Source organism: Egretta garzetta, unplaced genomic scaffold (genome assembly GCF_000687185.1).
Source record: "Egretta garzetta isolate BGI_Z169 unplaced genomic scaffold, ASM68718v1 scaffold56, whole genome shotgun sequence".
Classification (NCBI taxonomy): domain Eukaryota; kingdom Metazoa; phylum Chordata; class Aves; order Pelecaniformes; family Ardeidae; genus Egretta; species Egretta garzetta.
In genome coordinates this window covers 6,793,954-6,802,046 of record NW_009260182.1, presented here as the reverse complement: position 1 = coordinate 6,802,046, position 8,093 = coordinate 6,793,954, and positions in this window count along the sequence as shown.

Genomic DNA, 8,093 nt, shown 5'->3' with positions numbered 1-8,093 from the left:
AAAGGAGCATCAGTCATATTGTGTTATTTTCATGGGCACAGGCTTCACAGGAGCAGTTAAGGTAAAGCTCCTTCTGAATTTTGCCTAGGGAAGAAACCCAGTGTCAAAGCCAGTCTAAATAAAGCCACATACACAAACACCTGCTTCTTTGAATTTAGAGATTTATGAGCAGGGTTGGCATCCTTGCCACTTGTTCTCCTCTCTGCCTCAAGCTCTAGAAAATTTTAATTTCAGAAGACACTCTGGTATCAATTACACCAGATAAAAAGCCTAGGTCCAGGCATGCATCAAAGCCAATGAGATAAGAATCTGTCCCAACCTCTACTGCAGCACACTGCACAACTAGCATTTATTTAGCTTTTCCCTTGAGCACTGAAGCTTGGTATTTCTTAACTTGACCAAAGCTATCCAGACTGACTGTTTCCAGGAGAGCAGCAATTAGCTGATTATATCCTGGTGATATCTGCGATTACAGTCTGACTTAAGAACCCAGGACTTCAGTTCTGGTTAAGGATCAGGCATCTCTGTACCCCAGGAAAGCTGTTTAGCTTGTTTGTCCTCATCTCCTCTTGCTGCCAGGATCTGGAGAATGACCAAGTGCTCAAGCTGCAGTTTCACAGAAGCGGTCATAGAATGGCATCATCAGGCTGTACTTTTACAACAACCTGAACCAATCCAAAACCTGGCCACAGTCCTGCTCTGTCCTTGCCTCAGAGTCCCACACCCCTTCTTTGCATTAACAGAAAATACACCAAGAAAGTCATTAACTTTCTCACCAGATATGAGAGCAAAGACAGCATTAGATGAGAACAGATAAAGGCCAGAACGAGCCTGGAAGGAAAGGAGGACTGTGTGGCCAATTAGATCAACCTTAGTCATCATAGGAGCAGAGCTTCTGCAATTCTCAAGTCTCACTAGCATCTGAAACTCTTCTTTTGCAAGCTGAAGTACTAGATGCATTATGGAAAGTGTGAATGGAAGGACACAGCAGAGCCTCTTGATCCAAAGAGCATTCACTATTCAAGCTAAACAGAGTCCATTAGGAAAGAACAAGATTACACTCCTCAGCTATTACGAGCAGGTCTGTTGTTGACTACAGCAGTACTCACAGCAAGGAATGCATTAAGGCCCAGAAGCTGAAGTGAGGTGGCAGGCAGATGAGCTGGGTCCTCTAGCTGGCAGAGTGCTAGGACAGAAGGGGTGCAGCCTGCCCACACAGCAAGCCAGAAGCAGAACTAGGGAGCTGCCCTTCCCTTTTCCTGTATACTCTTTCAACAATTTTAGCCACTCAGCCTAGTCCTTTCTAGGCTAAGCATCTGTTAGAGCTTATTTTGGCTCAGCTTCAGGTCTCAGTCTTGTTCTTGGGAAGGTATTTTGCCAAATGAAATAGCAACCTTTTGGCTCCAGTGCTTGTGAGCAGATATTTAAAATATTGGTTTTGTCAAGGACAACTTCTTTTGATGGGCTGCAAAAGAGCCAAATTCAACTTGAGACATTATTACAATACCTTACAATCCCTGGAAGCTCTGTTTTGCAGTTGATTAAAGGGCAATGGAAACTGAAGATTTCATTTTAATGGAGCAGTCTTAAGCCTTTGCAAAAGTTCTATGCAAAATCCAGAACAACTACTCCTGTGGTGACACAAACGGGACATAAGATTTGAAACAATTAAGTACCATGTTCTATTTGCACAGCATGTGTCCTGTAATGTGACTTCATCTGACAAAATAAATGTGTTTAGCAACAATTAATATGATACACTAAAATCAGTACTGTTATGAACCCATGGTCAAAATTATGTCTTAGGAAAGGCTTGCTATTACACAGGAAATACAATTCTAGTTCCCACGCTGAACAAAGATGATAAAGACTGAACACTACCTTACATAAGCCCTGTTAACTAATGGGCTATGCAACAAGTCACTATCTATGCAGGCAGTTGTATTTGCTTTGAGTACCTCAGTTGCAACAGAATGTTGAACAACAGTTTTCAGTTGAAGGGATACTCTTCCAATGCTATTGACATGAAACATAACAGTATAGAGAGCTTCCATGAGAATGCAGACTGAAAAAAAAGCACACAATAAAAGTTTTAAAGGAAAACAAATAAAAAGAGAAGCAAGAAGTGTTCAGACCTAAAAAGGTCTTCTGCAAAGCTCTGGCTAGCATGCAGTCTCATCACCTTCGGAGAGTTCTGTTATAGGATTCACAGTCACCCAAGGGTAACAAGCCCATCAAGGTGAAGCTTTGCTAACTTGCTGTAGCCAACCATCAGCAGCTCCACAGTTCTTAACCAACAACTTGTACATTTCTGTGAGCCTTTGTATACCTGTAAAAAAGTACAAGGCTCCCACAGAAATGACAAGCATGCTCCACACACCACCTTTTTCCCCACAGCCCTTGGACTTGCTATAGATGGTGGTGTGACTGATCATTTGACTACCATCTGTCCAACATCTGCTTTTTAGGGAAACCACCCTGCAAATGTAATCAGCTGGCTCTAGGCTACCATTGTTCATAATGAATACCCTGTTGTACATTGAAGCTACTGCTAATGCTATTCCCTTAAAAAGATGTACCATACAGACCCAGAGCCTGGGATCTCTGCTGGGGATGCTGTTCGTTCCTGTGTGCTTGTCCTTCCGTGAAGTTATGTGCCTGCATTACAAACACGACCATACAGTGATAGCTGTGGTACCTGAGCAAGTTAGCTTGGTTATGGGAAAGAATATAGCTGACTGAGCACAGAAATAAAGTGGTCCCACTGTGAAGGGTGTATTAGTCCAGGGAGGCTGCTGTACTAACATAGGCTTCTCATAACAAAAGTATTTTGAGTCCATCTGCATTGCAAAATATTTGCCACGTATTGGTCTAATATGTATAACACAAACATATGTATGCTTGTGGTTTAATTATTATTTTCTTCTTGACAGTGATGCTGTATTGCCATCAGCTTTCAACATTCAAATATCCTATCAAACAATCCCCAAAACTGTGAAAGTGGGTGAAAGCTTTTGCATATTGACAAAACAATATTTGCTTGATACAGTATTCTATAGTCACAATTTTCTTTCGCAACATTGAGAATTAAAAACATAATACAAAACTCCAAAAGCTGATATTATCACTTACTTTAGGACTACAGTAGCTTGTCTTAAAAAAAAAAAAAGGAAACAAAACCCAAAAGCCAAAACCAGCAATTATTGCAAGACCTGCAACAAAATGATGTGTTTGGCATCACGCTTCTGGTGGCAATATAGTAGCATGGCACCTTATACAAGAGAAAGAGTTCAGGGCTCAGAACAGCCATGGACAGAACTGCAGGTGCTTCAGTCATTTTAATGCCCAGAGGTTGCTACAAACTACATTTAGGATTCCCCTCCTGTCCCCTAAAGGCATAAGTATGCTCAGCCAAACCACTGACTATTCTTGATCTCTATCTGAACTGCAAATTCTTTGGAGCTACATATCCTTTTGTGCCTGTATAGCTCCATCTGACCAGAACTAATAATCCAAGCTGCCACAAATCCAGATCCCAGACTCAAGAAAGCTACTGAAGCTTTAAGGTGTCATGACCCAAATTCTGCTAGCAAAGTGATTTTCTTGCAAACTCCCTCTGGACTCATAAGTATAGTTCTGTTTCCAATAAGATGTTTCCATTTAATATGTTTTCCACATTTAAAGCCATGATCCTCTGATAACTTTGGGAATGTTTGGAAGATGCTAAAAAAAAAATAATAAACCCAGCAAGCATTTGGACATCCCTGAGGTTGACTGCTTATATGAATAAGCCATAGAAGAAATAGAAGGCCAGACTGACCACGGTAGTAACTCCCAATGCTGATTCAAACAAATTAAAAGCAGACCAGGAAGCTTAAATCTAAATGTGGTTTCAATTGATCTTTGTTCCTGACTGTGTTTAATGGTCAGCTGTTTGAGAAACCCTCTGGGGTTCTACCAGGCGATTTCAAACTGAGAAACAGCAAACTACCACAGAGCGCAAGATGCTTTTCTTTTCAGGAGAGTGAATTTAAACACTGCTGAAAGGTTTCAGACTGCCACTCTCAGAAATGTTTTACAGAAGAAACACAGATATGCTTTTTTCACTACCACTATTTATCTACAGTACTCATACATCTCCCAGGACAGAGTATCCGAGCTGCTAACAAACTAATTCTGCATAGTTCTCCTGAAAAGCAAGGTGGTGTTATCACCCATATCTTACTCTGATGCAGAAAGACTCTAGGCTATATTCAGGTGACCAGTATTTCACCCATGCCCCTAAGTTTAGTGTTCCCTACAGGCTAGGCAGCTTTGAAGGCCACATCAGCCAATACAGGACTCAATGTAAGGACTGAGGTAAAATTTGACTCTGTTCCACTGGGTGCAATGATGTGTAACCTCTACCACTCTGAGAGGATATGTTTCTAAGTCCAAAGCTCTAGACTTTCATTTTGCTGGAGAGCTGCTGTGCTACCCCCAAAATGAGTCTTTACCTTCCATTCTTCTCTTTCTAATAACTTCTTCAATTCTTAAAAATAAAAAAATTTAAAAAGCAAAAAAATACAGAAACAAAGCCCTCCCCCAAAAATTAGATCCTTGATAGAAATAAAACTTTTTTGAGCTATATAGACAAGAGCTATTTGAAGCCATAAGGACAGGCACAGTCAGAAAGAGAGAGAATGCATTAATGAACTAGAGTACGGTGATCGGAGTGCAGAAGCAAGAACAGAAAGGCAAGCTGCTAGCCCAGCCTCCCTTTCATTCCCAAATACTCAGAATTCAGCTACCCCACTGCCGGCCAGCACCATCACAAGCTGATGCCACCTCAGTTCTTTGTGTCATGCTGTCATCATGTTTTCACAGGTTAGGGCTGTGTTCAGATGGCTTGCATTAAGAAGGTAAATTAGACACTTATGTTAGACACTGAGGCTCTGTAAACTCTCCGGAAAATCAATACTCAGAGTGACAACTGCTTTAAGAGGGCGACTACAAGCATCTCTGTTAGTCTTCAGCAAGGTGGCTGAATTGCCTTCTGAAGGGGTACTTCTCTTACCATTGACCACAAAGAGAACATACAGAGTCCAGGCTCCAAACACAAGCAATCATCTAAGACAAAAGATAGACTGTGGAAATACTACCCATGCTGCTGTCCCTAAGTTATCAGAAAAGTATCATCCAGTAACTTTTTGGCTACCTACTTTTTTAAAACATCAAATGACGTATCAGAGGAATGATAACTGAATAGTCAGGCTGCAACACCTACATATTCTTATCTTTTAAAGCCATTGGGAGACTTCTTACTAGGAGGCCAAAGCCATGTCTTTTTCTGGGTAGGTTTCACCTACCATTCAAAAATTTTTTCTTTCAGAAATGAGGAAGGGATTTGCTTCTCCTAACTGGGACAAGACAAAAATGCAAAAGGTTGTGACTTCCACTGTCTTCCAGATAAGATGCACTTACTGAACCTGACCATTCTGTTAATGACCTCTACAGATGAAGTGTAAAATACTGGTGCAATTAAAAGTGAGGCCATTTATTCATATTTGGTAAGGAAAACGCCTAACAAGAAAAGGATCTGGGAGAGCAGCTTTACAGCATTTTCAGAGAGAGGCAGAATCCACTGTAGACTTCAGAGGACAGAGAATGAAAAACAAAGATTTCTAGGCAGAGCTAAGGGAAGATGACTGGGCATGGTGAGGGATATCTCCAATAACTTTTGCCATTGGCAGAAGGCAGCCTTGCTGGCAGCTATGGAAACAAATGACTGGGATGATATTTTGTGATGGATCAGCTCTTGTTGTTTATTGCAGTGTGAAAAAAAGAGATGCAAAGGGATGTCATTCAGAATAGTGAGTGGCAAATCCCAAACGTTTGAGAGAATTAGAACAGAAAAACCCCAGAACATCTAAAAACAACTCCAGAAATTCTGAACTTTTCAGAGTGAATTGCACTGGGTGAAAGAATCACAGAATCACAGAATCGCAAGGGTTGGAAGGGACCTCGGGAGATCATCTAGTCCAACCCCGTAGCTGTGAAGTTGTAGCTGCAAACAGAAATTCGACTTTTCAGAAGGGTGCCGGAAATCTCACCTGAATGATCTAATTAATCGTGTTTGTGTACTCCCCTGTCTGCCACAATGACTCAAGTTGAGCAGAGCTGCAAAGGCTTGTGTTTCAGCTGGAGTACTGGGCATCAATTCTCTATTTGTGCAGACCAGTCCAACTAGCCCTCTGCAATTCACTCAGCCAACACTGTAGCATGCTTTCTCATGCGAAAAGACAAACTGGCAAACAGAATACTGAACGTGAATTTATACGTCTTTCAAATCTACAGACAGATTGGTTAGGACAGCATTTAGCAAAAGTAGCCCTTGCAAATACTGTAATACAGTCCAAGCTTTCATAATTAACAGGTTTGATACAAAATGCAATCAAAATTTTGTTGCTACACTTGAGGTCTCAGCAGCACGAACTCACCTCAGCTAAAGAATTATTTCCATTTATTACTGGAAAACAGTATAGACAGTTACTGTTCTCCCTGTGCTTCAGCTAGTTGAACACTTCCTCCCTCTCCAAAGTAGACTCTCTGGGTCAGGAAATGCACTCTTCAGCTTCCTCTCAAAGCCGTTTCCTCCAAGGGTAAGGTCTTTCCTGCCTTCTCTCAGTAGGCTGTCTGTGAATGTCCTATATACAAACCTAGCCACTACAGTATCATCAGTCATATTTTGCAGAAGTGGAAAACTGAAATGACTTCTCCAAAGTCAGTGGCAGACATAGGAAGAGAATAATACTATCTAGTCATTATCAGACACTTCACATTGGAAGCTAAAACACTACCCAAAGCATGCCTCTGTCATTACTTCAGTTATATGGATGACTTCCCTTAAGATTGCCCAAGGTGCCAGCAACAGCAATGCAACAGGTCCTCGGGTCTCCCTGGCTCCCACACAGAAACTGTCCCCTAGATTTTGTTACCACTGTTCCTTTTCAGCTCCCACTTCTGTATGTAAATTATCTTCTTAACTTCCCCCTCATTGCCCCCTTATTCATCCAACACATCATGATGCAGCTGCGTCATACTGGAAAAAAAGTGCAGAGCTATGAATGGACTGACAACATTGGCAGACTCTGGTGATCTAAAAGTCACATTATCCTTGGAGTTCACAAAATAACATGTTTGCCATTTATCTCTCAGGAGGCTTCCATACACCATCAAAGAAATATGTATTTTCCAGTCTAGTTAGTTCACCTCTGTGTGCAGATTCCACCTCAAGACAGGAAAGCAAATATTTGTGCTGAGTGACACAGCTAACAGCGCCAGTCCCAAAGATCTAGCTGAATGCTTCTGGGGATATATGCAATTTTGGTCTGGGCTCAAATGTATGGGAAGTGGTGACTTTGACCTGCGCTGTAAAGGATACCAAGGAAAGGACATGCTTACTCATAAGAGAAGTACAGATGTAAAGTGATTTTATAAGAACAAGGGTCTGGGAGAAGCAATTATTTTCCCAAAAAATAGCATACTGATACATTAACAGTTACAAGTGTTAGAAACCTTTAATATTTGGAATCTGCCTGCGCAAGAACTTTCATGCTTACCTGCTATCAGTGACACCACACTATATTTTATTTGGATGTCAGTAGGTATTCAAGGACACAGCATTGCTCTGTTACAAATGCTTTTAAGTCAAGCATAGTAGCAGCAAGTTACTAGACAAAGGGACATTGTGTTAAAGGCTGCCTGCCAGGCATTGCTTATTCAAGTTGATTACACAGAAAGGACAGTAGTGCTGCCACACTTCTGCCCCATGCCCCCTGGGGGGGAAAAAAAAAAAGCCAGGAGTCATATCCAGATTTTCTTCAGTTCTCACCGCATGGGGTAGACAGGAAGAATGTAATATAATATAATGACACAAGGTTTGATCTTGCAAGGTAGTGCACCTAACTGCTTTGCTAGGTCAGTGCAAGCACATTCTTTTAGTTTTAAGTACGAGGAATATATAAAATGCCTCTCACTTGAAAGCTGACTCTGAACATGATTTGAGTCAGAAGCAGAAAATAATCACAGTCATAGGTTATCAAGAAGCAGGA